This window comes from Pelodiscus sinensis, chromosome 6 (assembly GCF_049634645.1).
Source record: "Pelodiscus sinensis isolate JC-2024 chromosome 6, ASM4963464v1, whole genome shotgun sequence".
Taxonomy (NCBI): Eukaryota; Metazoa; Chordata; order Testudines; family Trionychidae; genus Pelodiscus; species Pelodiscus sinensis.
The window spans coordinates 103527510-103542386 of NC_134716.1; the positions used below are offsets into that span (position 1 = coordinate 103527510).

Consider the following 14877-nt stretch of genomic DNA (forward strand, 5'->3'; position numbering starts at 1 on the left):
AGATTTGCATAATCACCATCCCCCTCATAGATAATTTATTCCAGAAAATATTTGCTGAAACCTCATCTGAGATTAAGGGCAATTTAAACAGCCACCATTCTTACGTCCTTGAGGAAAATCTCAGTTTTAATGCAAAACTAATGCTCATCATTATTATTGATCACTATTTACTTGCAGAGGATCAACCCTCATCTTATCTGATACAATCATATTTCAGCTATTTTATCCCATGTTAAGTTATAAAAATTATTCCATGGTAAAACTAAAATATTAGAATTTATTGAAAATGTTCCATTGCAACAGTTCTTCCCTGGAAATTGCCAATTCAATTAAAATTAATTTTCTGGAAGTGTACTAATTTTTATCAAAATTTTTGATGAAAAATTATCAGAGCACTTCATTTTGACTGTGATATTACTTTTTAAACTTTATGTTCTAAATTGCTTATGGTTATAACCTTAAAAACTACTTCATAAAGTTTGTTTTGCTATTTCCTGAAATTAGTTTTTGGGGGGAATTTTTGTTTCCCAAGAATTATAAAAATAGACTTTTTGGTCTGATTTGGGATAAAAGCAAATAATTGTGAAACATAAAAATTCCCCATGGAACTGGCATTCTAACATATGACCAACTCTAAGGAGCATGCAATAACCCTACTAACAATCACATGACATAAGCCCTCTTTTTAAAATCACGACGGGCCTAGAAGTACAATTACCATTGTGGTGTCCTAAGACAGTCTTACAGAGTTTCCACATGTTATCTTTATATCCTCTAAGATATGTGGGGTCAATCTCCAATATAAATAAGAACAGCCTTAAATGATTTTTTTATCCATTTTTTCGTGGAATAGAGAGAGATTTTTCTTGAACAGTTCTCATGATGAGCACTTCTGAAAATCTGTTCCCAATTGTGTAAGCGTAGCTCGGGGCTAGTATGTGTTACATCTCCCCATTTGTGTGCAATTCACATGGGCTACAAGTCTCCCAACAGCCTTAGATAGTGTCCTGAGCAGATGTTCTAGTAGCTTGTGTATTTAGTGCTGGAGGTCCCCATTTCAATTCCTAGAGCATGGACCAAAGGTAACATGCACAACACACTGACTACGGAGCAATTCTGAAAATGCCCATCTCTAAATCAAGATTCTATTAAACCTTCACCTGTTTACAGGTAATTTGCATAGTCAAGAGATTGTCTTTCAAAATCCTCTGACACTAGTCTCATCCCTTTTTACGGGGCCATGTTAGATTAAATACCTCTATGGATCACAGTTGCAGTTGTAGAATATTGGAAGAGACTTTTTTTTTCAGCACTGTGCATCAAGTATGCAGATAGAGCACAGCACTTTTAATCGAGTGAAAAAAAATATTTTTCCATCCATATGTTTTAAGTAAACCATTATCACCAACTGGAAGAGTTCTTCCAAAGAATATTACTGCATTTATTTCTGGTGACAGGTTTTAAATGAAAGTTAGTTAGGTGTGTTAGAAAATGCAATTCATTTACCCGTGGGAGCATAAACAGAAGCTAATGACAGATGTCTCTCAAATCACCCATATATAGTAATTCTTTGCCCTTCTGTAGTATCTTCTATCTCAAAATGTTTTATACATATTAATATGGTCTTACAACATGCCCTCCAGTAGATATATCTCAATTTTACACATAGAGAAACTGAGTTACAAGCTGGCAACAGAATGTATCCCATATAGAGTTGGTACATTAGTTAGAACAGGAGAAGTTGTGTTCAGTTTTCCAATCCATACTTTTGGAAGTGCAGGAATTAATTGCGTACTCTAGTATATTTTTGAATGTTTTATATGTCTCAGTCAGTGACACTTCCACTTTTTTCCTTGTAAGGCTATTCCAAATCAAAAACAGCTTTTTGTTTACATATTTCATAATTAACTTAGATTCTCCCTCTCTGAATTTTACTGCATTCTACTTAGCACTTAAATAAGGATTTTTGTGTTTTAAGCATTTTTCAAGCATAGCTAATTAACTATCTTAACAGCCCTGCGGGACTGGTTAGTAGATATGATCTCATTTTGTATCCAAGAAAACTGAGGTAGAGTTTGTTACTTTCTCATGGCCATTGGCTTTGTCAAAGCTTTGTGTGTATACCTGTGATGTCACCCTCTAGCAGCTGACCCACAAAATAAGTGATCTTATATCATGCTAAAGATGATCTCTTAAATCAGATTTTGGGTGCCCAAATTTTGGTGCCCAATGACCTTGCATTTTACATGCAACCACTCAGATCAATACAGGTTGGACCTTCTTCATCCAGCACTCTTGGGATCACTCAGGTCCTGAGCAATGGGATTTGCCGAACGAGGGGAGATCCCTCCCAACACGACCCATGCTGCTCCCAGCTAGGGCTCCAGCTGAGTCCCATGGCTGCCTGCCCACCATGGCTCTCCAGGCTGGAGCTCCGTGACTGCTGGGGTTCTGTGGCTTCTGTGGCTGCTGGGACTCTGCAGCTGCTGCCAGCCCCCAGTACTGCCTGATAGCAGGGACCAGAACTTCCTGCTATACCCCCTCCCTTAGCTCGGGGCTCCTGCCTGAGTCACCATCCTCCTCTCCCCCACACACTCCTGCCCTGTGGCCTGACCATCTTATACCTGCTGGACCACAGATGTTGCTGGACCAGAGAGTCCCAGTTAAGGAAGGTAAAACCTGTACTTGAATGAGGCGAATGTATATGTATTATTTTGTTTGAAACATTGCTGTAGCTATGTTGATCCGAGAATATATTAGACACACAAGGTGGGTAGGATATTTTTTTTTTTACTTCAACCAACTTTTGTTGGTGAGAGAGGCAAGCTTTTGAGCATACACAGAATTCTTCTTCAAGTCTGCAAAATTTACTTAGAGCATCACAGCTCCAGAAGAAAAGCTCTGTGTAAGCTCAAAAGCTTGTCTCTCAGAACAACAGAAGTTGGCCCCGTGAAAAGCTATTACTTTATACTTTCAGAGTTAGTTGCAACTGATTTCATCTTCAAGAGAAGAAACTTTGTCTTTCAATCATCCAGAGTTAAAGTAGCCATGCAAATCTCATTGATCTTTCCCTAAGAAAATGATTTTGCAACCACCTGGTTAGGCTATTTCTGTGTAATCATTTCAATCAGAATTTTAGGGATATATAAAAACAGAACACAGTGAATAAAACCCCATGCTATTTTAGTACAAAGGAAGAGGAAAGTTATATGGTTTTGTAGTCAAGTAATGATTTATTATTTAAAATACAATCTATGGGAGCTGCACTGCTAACATTTCCCAGCAGCTAAGTAACAGAGATAAGCCTATATGTAGCTACCATCACACCATATTTTATATAATGCAAGGAGACTTGTTTCCAGTTATTCATCTAAACAACTGAGCTGTACTGTTAACTATTCACGAACAGAACATTTTAGATCCAGAGCTGGTATGAGAACCCATTGTAGATACATTGACTTCAGTAGTGCTAACTCACTTTATCCCAGTTGAGGATTTGGCCCATCAGGTCTGTAATTAACATTGAAGGCAATCACAGTGCATTCCCCACAGCCTGACATAAACCATCCAGTGTTCCTTGTAAGCTGAGTGCATGGACAGCCACCCAGGAGAGATTTAAATGTCTCCCAGCTGATTAGCAGAGCACCCACAGCATGTGTTTCTGCTGGTGGTGCACATTCACACTTGCTTCAGTGCACATAACAAAATGTATTTTGCATATGGCTGGAAAAAATGAGAGCAGTGTTTTCAAAGTGATCCATGGATTCACTCTGAAAAACCTGCTACCTGGCTGCTCCTGTTTGTTTATTTACTGGCTACACAGCCATGGTGCCTCGTGGCTCCCAATGGCTCTGGTTTGCCATTCGCATTTACCAGGTAACTCCTGGCACTGGAAAAGGTGACAATTTAATGGAAACAATTGTAAGGTGACATGTAAGGATTGAAAATCTACTGGTACCAAGAAACAGCCTTGCTGTTTTGATGTCCCAACAACTCCCAGAATGCAATGCACATGACTTCAGGTAGCAAACAGACCACTAGATGGAGCGCTAGATGAAATACAGTCACATTACAAACAAGGAATAGTCCCTGTGGCACCTTAAAGACTAACAAAAGTATATTTGGGATCATGATTATATTACAGTGACATTACAATTGTCAGTATACTGATTAAGACTTTAGATTCAGCCTTGGTGACAGGCGGTCTGCAGCAGCTGCCTCTGTTTGGCAAAGCAATACTTCTTTCCCTGCTCCCTTTAGGATTCCTTGGGGAAGTTACTTTCTGTTGTCTTCTGATGGAATTGATTTCTCTCCTTTATGCAGCCACAGCTCCTCCTGCTCAGGATGGGATGAAGCATTGATGGTGAAATCTCTATCCTTCCCCTGCTACGAGGGAAATACGAAGATCACTGCACCAGGTGTGTGACAAGAACTCAATCCCTCTTTTCTCTAGGTGGCCACATAAGACTGGGTTACAAGTAAGCCTAAATTAGAAGGAAAACAGCAGGTGTATGTGAATCAAAACCACCCTGAACTATAGAAGGTTTGGGATCAACCTCCAAATGGTGCAGCTCATGGTAATCTCAAATTAGAATGTAAAGAGCAATTGAACTTGAAACCATAGAACTATTTTATTTTTCATAGGAATTAACTTAAACTAATAGTTCTCCTTCATTCAGCTGACCTGGCTCCCCCACCATTTTAATCTTCTCTAAGTATAAAGCTGTGAAAGGTACTATTTTTTACCCCATTCCCTGATATAATCTCACATTGCAAAGGAATTTCCTTTTGCATGCCTTGTAAGCAGACTCCAGTCCACACTAGGCAAAGCGTGTGCTATATTTGTTTCACAGACATACAGAATATCAATATACAACATTCATTAAAAATAAAAATGCCCACAACCCTATAGTCCTGATCTTCTTACCATCTGCGGGCCTATGGATAGGTGCAGAGTTCCTCACAATTGGATCTAATTACAAGACTGGCAACAATTTTGGTAATGAATAAAAAGAAGAAACAGAAATGTTTGTCTTTGTTTTCCTTTAAGCACAATTATTAGATCCTGTGCTTCAGTAAAGCGCAACGTGTAAAATAGGACAACTGGATAAGCAATTTAACACCACAGAGCAAAGCTAAATTGGGAGTTTTGATGTAAACTTTTAGATTCAGCTGTGAGTTAGTAAAACCATGGCTAATGCTTTCTGAATTGAAAGATCACTGATAGTGATAGAAGACTAATGGTAATGAACAGATTATTTTAACTGTGTGAACCAGTGCCCCTTTTAGCTGACCTTTGCTTGTTCTGGTGATTTATACATCTATTATCCTCACACATCTGTTCTAGACAATGAGTATCATATTCAGACATAGTAACAAATATTTTAATTTTCTGGAGAATGAAAAACATATAAAGTCTGAAAGTAGATGGTGCCATTTTGATCTGAACCCTGTTAACATTACATGGAGTCTTTTACACTAGTTTCAATAGTCTTTGGGATCAGGCCTCACATGCAGAATAGTTGGACCCATACACTAATATTTGTATTCATGGAGGCTAGGTCTACACTGTATCTTTTTCTGATCGCTTTTCCAGAAGAGGCTTTTCCACCATTTGGCTCCATCTAGATGGGGCCAAATGGCAAAAAAGCCTCCTCTTTCGGAGGAGCCTTTATTCCTCATAGAACGTGGTATATAGGGTTCCCCAAAAGAGCGTGTTTGCTCTTCCACAAAAAAAAAAAAAAAAAAAAAAAAAAAAGCAGAAGAACAAATGAGTTCCTTGGATGTGGCAGAGTTTTTCCGGGATACTGGAGGTAGATACCACAGTGTAGAGGTACCCGGAGAGGAGTGCTTCTCAATGGTAGGCTTCAAGAGTGGGATTTTCAAAAGAGCTCAGCTTTTACCCAGTTTTGCTCAGCTGGGAAATGTTCCCTTTATCTCAGTAGCATCAGAGTTAGGCAATGCTAAGCCTTTTTGAAAGTTCCAGACATATCAGTTGTAAGGTTTGGTTTTAGCTTTGAGTGAAGATCTTGGCAGGAAGTACACAGGGGCCTTTTGTTTAAATCCTTTAGATAATTATCCCATTTGGATGTTGGACCCTGGTCAGAAATACTTATACTTCAGTTGAAATGAGAGCAGATTTTTTAAAATTGTTGGCCCTGCTTTAAAACATGCCTTATGCCTTTTATGTAGTCAGAGGAATTCTTGCATTATTTTGAAATAAATTACAATAATTTATAATATATTTGGAAATGAAGGGGGAATCCTAAACTCTTCCAAGAAAGTTGAAGCACATGTTCCAATTTTGCTTTCATACTTTTGGGCATCACAAATATCCACTGTCTCCTTAAATCTCTTTTGAGCCTGTCTAAAATCCACTTCTATATCCTTCATGGGAGGGGCGTCCAATAATTCTACTAGCCACTTAAGATGAGGCAATGGAAGTAGTGAATCAAAAGAAGAGTTTTCCAACTATGGGTTTTATCTTGTTTTTTAAACACAGATGTTCATGAAACAACCAGATTTCAACCAAAGCAAAATACTCTGGTTTTGCTCTGCAGTAAAAGGTTTCTCCAGCTTTGCCATATGAAGTCATGATTCTATTTTTTCTCTGTTAGATGTTGTGAATTCCCTAATACTCCCAGGAGAGTACATTGAGAAAGTACTGGGAGAAACTGGCAAGATTACAATGTTAGGGAACCTGCATGTTTTGTTTTGTTGCATTTATAAGTGATAACAGGAACAAAAAGTCATCAACTATCTCTTTGGAATATATGTACACCAACCACAGAAACAAAATACAGTAATTGGGAGTCACAATAAGAACCTTCTATTGTATCTTTTTCTTTTACCTTTTATTTACGAATCTTTTGCTAAAGTAGCAGAAAATATTGGGTAGTGAGGATGAATAATCCACTTGTGTCTATATGCTGAGGCTACGTCTACATTGCAGGCTTCTTGAGCAACAACAGCCATTCTTGCGCAAAAACTTGTGGAGCGTCTACACTGCACGTGCGTTCTTGCATACGTAAATTTACAGTGAGGCGTCGGAACAGAGGGCTTCTTGCACAAGAGTTATTCCTCTTCCCATGAAGAATAAATCCTCTTGCGCAAGAGCTCTTGTGCAAGAAGGCAGTGTGGACGGGAAACAGGAGTTTCTTGTGCAAGAAACTCCTATAGCTAAAATGGCCATCAGCACTTTCTCATGCAAGAGAGTGTCCACACTGTCATGGATGCTCTTGCACTAAAGCACATCTCTTGTGCAAAAGCACATGGCAGCGTGGATGCATTTTTGCACAAGACCTTTTGTGTAAGAACTCTTGCAAAAAACAATTGTGCAAGAAGCATGTGGTGTAGATGTAGCCTGAGGCTTTGTCTACACTACAGGGGTTTTGCGCAAGAAGTTTTTTGCAGAAGAGATCTTCTGCAAAAGCGCATTCACACCTCAAAAGCACATCACAAAAGTGATGTGCTTTTGTGCAAGAGAGCTCTGATTGCCATTAACAGAATGGCCATCAGAGCACCTGTGCTTTTTCGTATAGACTCTTGTTGTGCAAAAAATCCCTGCGGAGTGTCCACACACACCTTTTTGCGCAAGAGCTGTAGTGCAAAAAGGAGTTATTCCTCGTGGGGAGAAGAAAGACTCTACCAGCAAAAGCCCTCTGTCCTGTCAATTTACTGCATTTTTTGGTGCAAAAACGCACTTAAGGAGTGGATGCTCCACCAGTTTTTGTGCAAAAACTTTGTAGTGTAGACATAGCCATATTAAATGCCCGAGGCAGAATAATCAGTTCATTTGATTTCAACCACGGGGCCAAGAAGGCTACAAAGGTAAAAGTTTTCCCCATAAAACAATCCTATTCCAAATACCATCATAATATAGATTATAGTAAATTGCACTATTGCACTATAAATTGCACTATAGATTATAGTAAATTGCACTATAGATTATCGTAAATTGTTTTGAGGATTAGTGCATCACTTTTAAACTAATGGTTTTCCAGTTTTCCAGTTTTCCACTTCGAAGGACCTTTTTTTAGTGGTATGATTAAATATACAGTTCTTTTCAAAGGGGTAACTGCAGAGATAGTGGAGGATTATGTCAAAAGGATTGTGTCAAGAGTTATGTTTCACACTACAGTTACCATTTCCTCCCTACCCTATTAAATCACCTTATTTGTTTAAGAATGTTTTAATAAGGCATGGGATAGATACCATAGGTAAATAAGCTATTTTTGCCCTCACTGATGCTATACGTGATATAAAGGAAGTGGATGCTGTTATGAGCTTTCAGATAAAAACATATTACTCATTCCTGAAGTCTAAACTCAAAAAAAACCAACCGTGAAAGTGACTTGAGCTGTTTGCCAACGTACCAACCCAAACTAAACAAACTGCAGTGGCAAAAAAAAAAAAAACCTCTTTCCCCCCCTCAAACATGCTTCTTCCTTCCTTTTATCTTCATCTCAGATTTCTTCTTACCGCATTCACCCAAACTTCTCCAGCATCAAATTAATGTGCTTTTTAAAACTCTTTTATATTGATGTTGCATTTCCCTGGTACTGTAGACTAAAAAACTAGTTCGAATTAGCGTTTCGCTAATTCGAACTAGCATGTCCACATTAAGAGGACCCTGAACCGGGGTTAAGGATGGCCGGAAGCAGTGCCGGCAGGGCATCAGATGAGGACTTAGAGAGTGGAGCTGCTGCCTCAGGCTAGCCGAGGGCTGTGCTTAAAGGGACCCGACCCCCACCCCGGACAGACAGTTCTCAGGGGTGCCCCACTTGCAAAGCAGTCCTGTCTTGGAGTGCCCGGAGTGCCCACACTGGGCACATCACAGCGCACAGCCATCAGACCGGCTGCACTTGCCGCAGGCTGCCATCTGGGGAGAGGGGGCAATTGGGGGGCTGCAGGAGAGCTTCCACCCCCAGAAGCCCACAGAGCCAGCCCAGTCCTCCCCATTGGGGGCTCGTACCCCATTCCTCCCTCACCTCCTTCCACTTACCCTTCCCTAGCCCCTCTTCTTGATGTACAAAATAAAGAAAACGTGTGGTCAAAAATAGAATCTCTCTTTATTGAACAAAACTCGGGGAGACTGGGAAAAGGAGGTGGGAGAGGGGAAGAGAGAGGGTGTGAGAGGGAAGGGCAACTACAATGATCAGGGGTTTGGAAAAGGTCCCATATGAAGAGAGGCTAAAGAGACTGGGACTTTTCAGTTTATAAAAGAGGAGACTGAGGGGGGATAGGATAGAGGTTTATAAAAGCATGAGTGGGGTGGAGAGGGTGCATCAAGAAAAGTTCTTCATTAGTTCCCATAATAGAAGGACTAGAGGACACCAAAGGAAAGGAATGGGTAGCAGGCTTCAAACTAGTAACAGAAAGTTCTTCTTCACAAAGCAAAGAGTCAGCCTGTGGAACTCCTTGCTGCAGGAGGCTGTGAAGGCTAGAACTAGAACAGAGTTTAAAGAGAAGTGAGATAAAGTCATGGAGGTTGGGTCCATGGAGTGGTATTAGCTAGGGGGTAGGAGTGGTGTCCCTGCCCAAAGTTTGTGGAAGGCTGGAGAGGGATGGCACGAGACAAATGGCTTGGTCACTGTCTTCGGTCCATCCCCTCCAGGGTTCCTAGGGTCGGCCGCTGTCGGCAGACAGGCTACTGGGCTAGATGGACCTTTGGTCTGACCCAGTATGGCCATTGTAAGCTCAGGGCTCAGGGTCGGGGGTCTCAGTGGACCACCTTGATTTTCATGCACACCTGCTCCTGGGTGGCGAGGCTGGCAGCTCTCCTGCCCTAGACGGCCACTTTCCTGTGCCTAGTGCGAAGGTCGTGGACGAGGTCCACGATGTCCGCACTAGACCAGGTGGGTGCTCGCCTCTTGCGGTCCCGGGCAAGCTCCCGGGAGCCGCCAGCCTGGTCCTGGGAAGAGGGGGAGGGCTGGGGGGCATCGGGTGGGTGGCTCGATCCGTGCCAGGTGCAGGGTCTGGTAGCTGGGTGCTGGCAGGCTTGCACCTGGCATGGGCATCATAGCCAGCCCGTGCCCCTTTAATGGGTCCGGGGCCAGGAGGGGGGCAATAGAGTTTCCCTGGTGTTGGCCAGAGTGGCCACCAGGGAAAGCTGGGGAGGGCTAGCCTCCCACTTGTTCAAATTAAGGGGCTACACACCCCTTAATTCGAACTAGTAAGTTCGAACTAGGCTTAGTCCTCGTAGAATGAGGTTTACCTAGTTCGAACTAAGCGCTCCGCTAGTTCGAATTAAGTTCAAACTAGTGGAGCGCTAGTGTAGCGCCTATCAAAGTTAATTCGAACTAACGTCCGTTAGTTCGAATTAACTTTGTAGTGTAGACATACCCCTTGTTTCCATTAAATACAATCCTGAATCTTTAAAAGTTTCCTTGTAACTAAGAGTACATCTATATGGAAAAAAAAATCCGTAGTCGTAGTTCTCAAAGCCTGAGGTTAGACTCAAGCTTGTGATGTTTGTACTATGGTGCTAAAGAGAGATTCTGGATTGGGCTAGATCTCAATCTGTAAGGCCCAGGGAAGGGATGGATTTCAGAACCTGGACCAGAACATCTTCACAGCTATTTTTAGCTGTGATCCTGAGACTATAGACCTGGGCTTTGACACTTAGTGCTCTGAAGGGGTTTTTGACATGCAGACATCCCTCAAATTCTTCAGGTCCAGTGTAGATATTGACAGTGCTGCCATGTGTTGCGTGCTCTTATGACAATAATATTCAGCCTGCTCTACAGTGAGCAGTTGTTTCAGAAAGGTTCAAATAAGAGCCATGATCAGTAACAATATCACCTCTTTTTATCTCAGTTACTACAAGTTACTTCCTCATTTGCCTGCTCTGTATTGAGATGATGGTTCCAATTATTTTTCCAAGGTAGCCTCTGGCTCCTTTTCCTGACCACCGTGCAGCATGATTGTCTTATTCAGCACATACTTCCTGGCTCCTGGATTAATTATTCACCATATGTTTGCACTGAACTCCTCTTTACCCAGTCACCTAAATAATCCAAATTTTTTCAAATTTGTTTGCATTATATATCATGGCCTGCTCTGCAGTGTTAATACCTGTGAACAGGGATTTTTTATTGTCAGTATTCTCCAAATCATACCAACACGTTTACCTCCTCTGCCCTGTGGTATCAGCAGCGATAAGGGCCATGTTCAATATGTAGAGGTTCTGTGAATGTTACAGATGAGCCACTTTAAAGCCAGACCACCCAGAAATCTGGGAAACTGAAATACCATCCATGAGTGCTTCTCGCAGGGAATACCTCCACACTCCGAAGCATGAATCTGGGCACAACAAAAAGAAAAGTTTCTAAGGACAGAAGTAGCACAGCATTAAATTCAGTAAATGCTGAACCAATAACTCAGAAGTATGCAAACAACAGGTAAAAAACCCACTCACGGTATCTTGGGTAGTAATTCTTTGACTCGGTTTTCCTCCTTTCAATGTGAAAGTCCTGTGGACAAACTTCCCTCTAACACACCTTTCCTGCTTGCCTTCTATTCAACCTCACACACAGTTTGTTGTCAGAGATAAGCAAAGTCCAGGGATAAATTCAGGTGTGTGTGTCTCTGGCTCCTGAAGTCAGGGAAAAATAAGTTATGCCTTCTTCCCTCCTTCTTTGCCACTGCCAGAGTCTCAGCTCAATTCTTAGCAATTTCAGCTTTTCCTGATTTTAGAAGGAACCTCTCTGCTACTACCTCCTCTGTGTCATCTTTCAACTCAACACTGTCTCCATACCTGGTCTAGGGCTCAGCACCCTGACGTATATTGTTACTGATTTCAGCCCAAGTGGTCACTTTAAAGCCTTTATTTCTTCTAATAAGTTTCAATAAGGCCTACGTGTGGTGTTGGGGGGGGGGGGGGGGGCGGAGACACAGAAGAGGGCAGTTGCCCCAGGACCCACAATACAAAAGAGCCTGGAGTTCCAGATGCTCCCACTGAAATTGCCAATGAAGCACCATGCTGTGCAAGGGGGGAGGAGCCACCACGCTGCGTGCAGTGCAGATGACTAGCTGTTTCTAGCCTATTCCCTTCCACTCAAGGCCCTTCTTCCAGGAGTGTGAAGTCAGCCCCCAACCTTTCCCAGGGACTTGCACAGGCTGTTGGATCCCCTGCTTCAACTGAATCTTAGGAGTTCTAGCTTTAAACACTGGAAAAAAAAAAAAAAGGCAACAAAACCACGAAATAGTCAATAGTACCCTCAAATTATCCTCACCCCCTCCAACTTTTAATGGGAGTTTGGTCACTTATTCACACACTTAGAAACTCAGAGGGTAAAGTTGAGGCAATAACTAATATTTCTCTATTCTGGCTATTCACTACAGTTCTGCTGCATCATAGTCATGCGATAGGAATAACAACATTTCATTATTCCTCCATCCAAGTTTTATGCTAATTTTAAACCAAAATTGGAGTGTCTATGTAAATAAGGGCTATTCAGCAGGCCTTTTCATCTAATTCATCAATAAATAGCATGAGAACGCTCACAGCGATCACTGGTTTACCTATGGGAGCAACCCTGTACCTGGATTTGGATGTGATTAAAACCATTATGAATAAGATACCCCACTCCTTCTAAAATATTCTGTGTGTGATGTTTCCCCCCCCCCCCCCCCCCCCATTTTGTAACAGTCCATTTCCTGGTTGCTTTTTTGTTTGTTTGGTTGGTTGGTTGGTTTTTAAATTTCAGTTTAACTCCTATGTGCTATCAGGAAGGCTTTGTGCCTTTATAAAGAAGTCTCCCATCAGTAACAAAATTTGCAATGTCTTAGTTCTCATTTTCAAATAAAGCATTAACTGACATCTACAGCTATGCACAAAGTGTTAGTGACAACTCCCAGTACAATAAATGAAAATTGCAGTGTATTTGTCCTCCCTCCCACCGCCCAGTACAGCTTTAAAAAGGTAGAGGGGTGTGTATTCTCATACAAAGCAAAGCAAATTGCTGATTATTCACATTAGAGATTGAGGCCTTATAGGGGTCTGCTATGATAATACATGAAATAAGTAGGTACATTTATAATAGGTTAGAACTTTGCTCCAGGATTTTTAATACAAACTTACAAAGAAATGAAACCAAACCTGAAAAGGTTGCTTTAATAATCCCCCCATAGCAAAGGAGACTTATTTCTACTTGATAAGAAAAACAAAAATTCCTTACCATGAGCATAGAGGTATAGCTTGGGTGAATACAAGATAGCATTTGAACAAGTGCGGCATCTCCAGGAGGTCTACTCCACCTTTGTTATCTGTGCTTAATACCGATTTATTGGAAAGCAATGTTGCTTAAGAAGGGAAGTTGTCTGCAGTTCAAGAACATGTAAGAGGCAGACTGAAGGCTTGATCAATTCTCCTTGAAGTCAATCACTGTCTTCCATTGATTTTAGTGAGTCGTGGATTGGTTTCTGAATACCTCAATTCTCTCTTTGTGGACTAACTTACTGTGAAGCAAATCAAAGGTGTGGTAAAAGGCATTAAAATCATCCCACTTATAACAAATAAGGACCAAATGGATTGAATACATTCAGCACCGATTAGTCATATACCAGAAAAATACTAAGCACTGCTCTGCCTCTAGTTGCTTTTTGTCACCACCTGAGTTTGGAGTGGTGTGAAGTTACACTGCCCCAGCAAGGGCATTGGAAAATACTTCTGGGAGACATGATTGTACCTGGTGGAGAGCCCACATCTAGGCTGGGGAGCTCCGCAACATGCTTTCTCTGATGCAGCCAGTTGGTTTGTTTTGCCAGCACTTTCCCACTGTGACATGCAGTGTGGGTTGTTCATGGAATGCAGGGACTGTGACTACGGCCAGACTGGTGTGGGGGCATGTAAAGGGAAATAGAAAGCTTCTTGCATCCATCCCACCTCCCCTGGGGCCAATCACAGCATGTTTCTACTAGACTAATATATTCATCTGTTTATAAATATTGTGGGACAAATCTTGAACCCTAATCCATGGCTTAGTAGAGCTCTAGACACAGTGCAGCTGTTTGGAATGAGGACCTCCAGCTGGGCCAAGGCTCAACTAGCTAAATTCAGCAGAAACCCTAATTGGCCAGATCACCAGATGAACTGAACAGCACTACCAGGACTTAGGCCCCACAGTAGCATTTAGCTAGTGGCTACTCAGTACTCATGCCTACAGCTGTGATCTTTTTGCTTTTGGCCTTGTTCCCAGCCTTGCTCTAACTTGACCCAAGTTCTGCTCTTGTCTCAACTTCAGCTCTGGCTTCACTCTGTTTGGCCCTCTTCTTGGCTCTGACCCGTGGCTTGATTCCTGACTCCAGTTCTGGCCACTAGATCTGTGACCGCAGCTCCAGTGGACAAACAGATCAAGTGTTAGTGACTCCCCTCTGATGGTGCAACTATGCATCTCAGTGCACCTGGGTTGGATACAGGGAAGAGAAGCTGGGGACAGGGTCACTGGACCTGCCTTTATACAGTTCCATCATAGGGACGGGGGTATGCATAGCAGGCACTACTGCCAACTAAGGCGCAGGGCAAGTAATATGCAAATGAGGCTAAGCGTGGAATATCGCCGAGCCACCATTTTCTTCAGAAGAGGCTCTTGTGCAAGAAGGAGCATCTACATTGCCCCTTCTTGCGCAAGAAAAACCCTCTTGCTCAATGCCGTTCTTTCTGAAAAGTAATAGGTGTAACAGCATTGTGCAAGAGGGTTTTTCTTGCGCAAGAAGGGGCAGTGTAGACGCTCCTTCTTGCGCAAGAGCCTCTTCTGAAAAAAATGGTGGCTCATTAGGAATGAAAATGAGGCTCAGCGATATTCCATTCTTAGCCTCATTTGCTTATTACTCACGCAAGAAGCCGTGAGTGTAGACATAGCCCAGGTGTGTGGA

The 14877-nt window shown here is 42.0% G+C and overlaps 1 long non-coding RNA gene across 1 annotated transcript in view; it reads right to left on the reverse strand.

The window, feature by feature from the left end:
* Positions 1-2957: 2957 nt before the first annotated feature.
* The window catches only part of LOC142829962 (uncharacterized), a 190309-nt gene continuing 178389 nt past the window's right edge, over positions 2958-14877 (reverse strand). Inside the window, exons 4-7 of the long non-coding RNA XR_012904940.1 lie at positions 13182-13461; positions 11420-11596; positions 11133-11304; positions 2958-4484 (exon numbers count right to left, since the gene is read on the reverse strand). This is a non-coding gene — a long non-coding RNA (uncharacterized LOC142829962). The remainder of the gene's footprint in view (positions 4485-11132; positions 11305-11419; positions 11597-13181; positions 13462-14877) is intronic.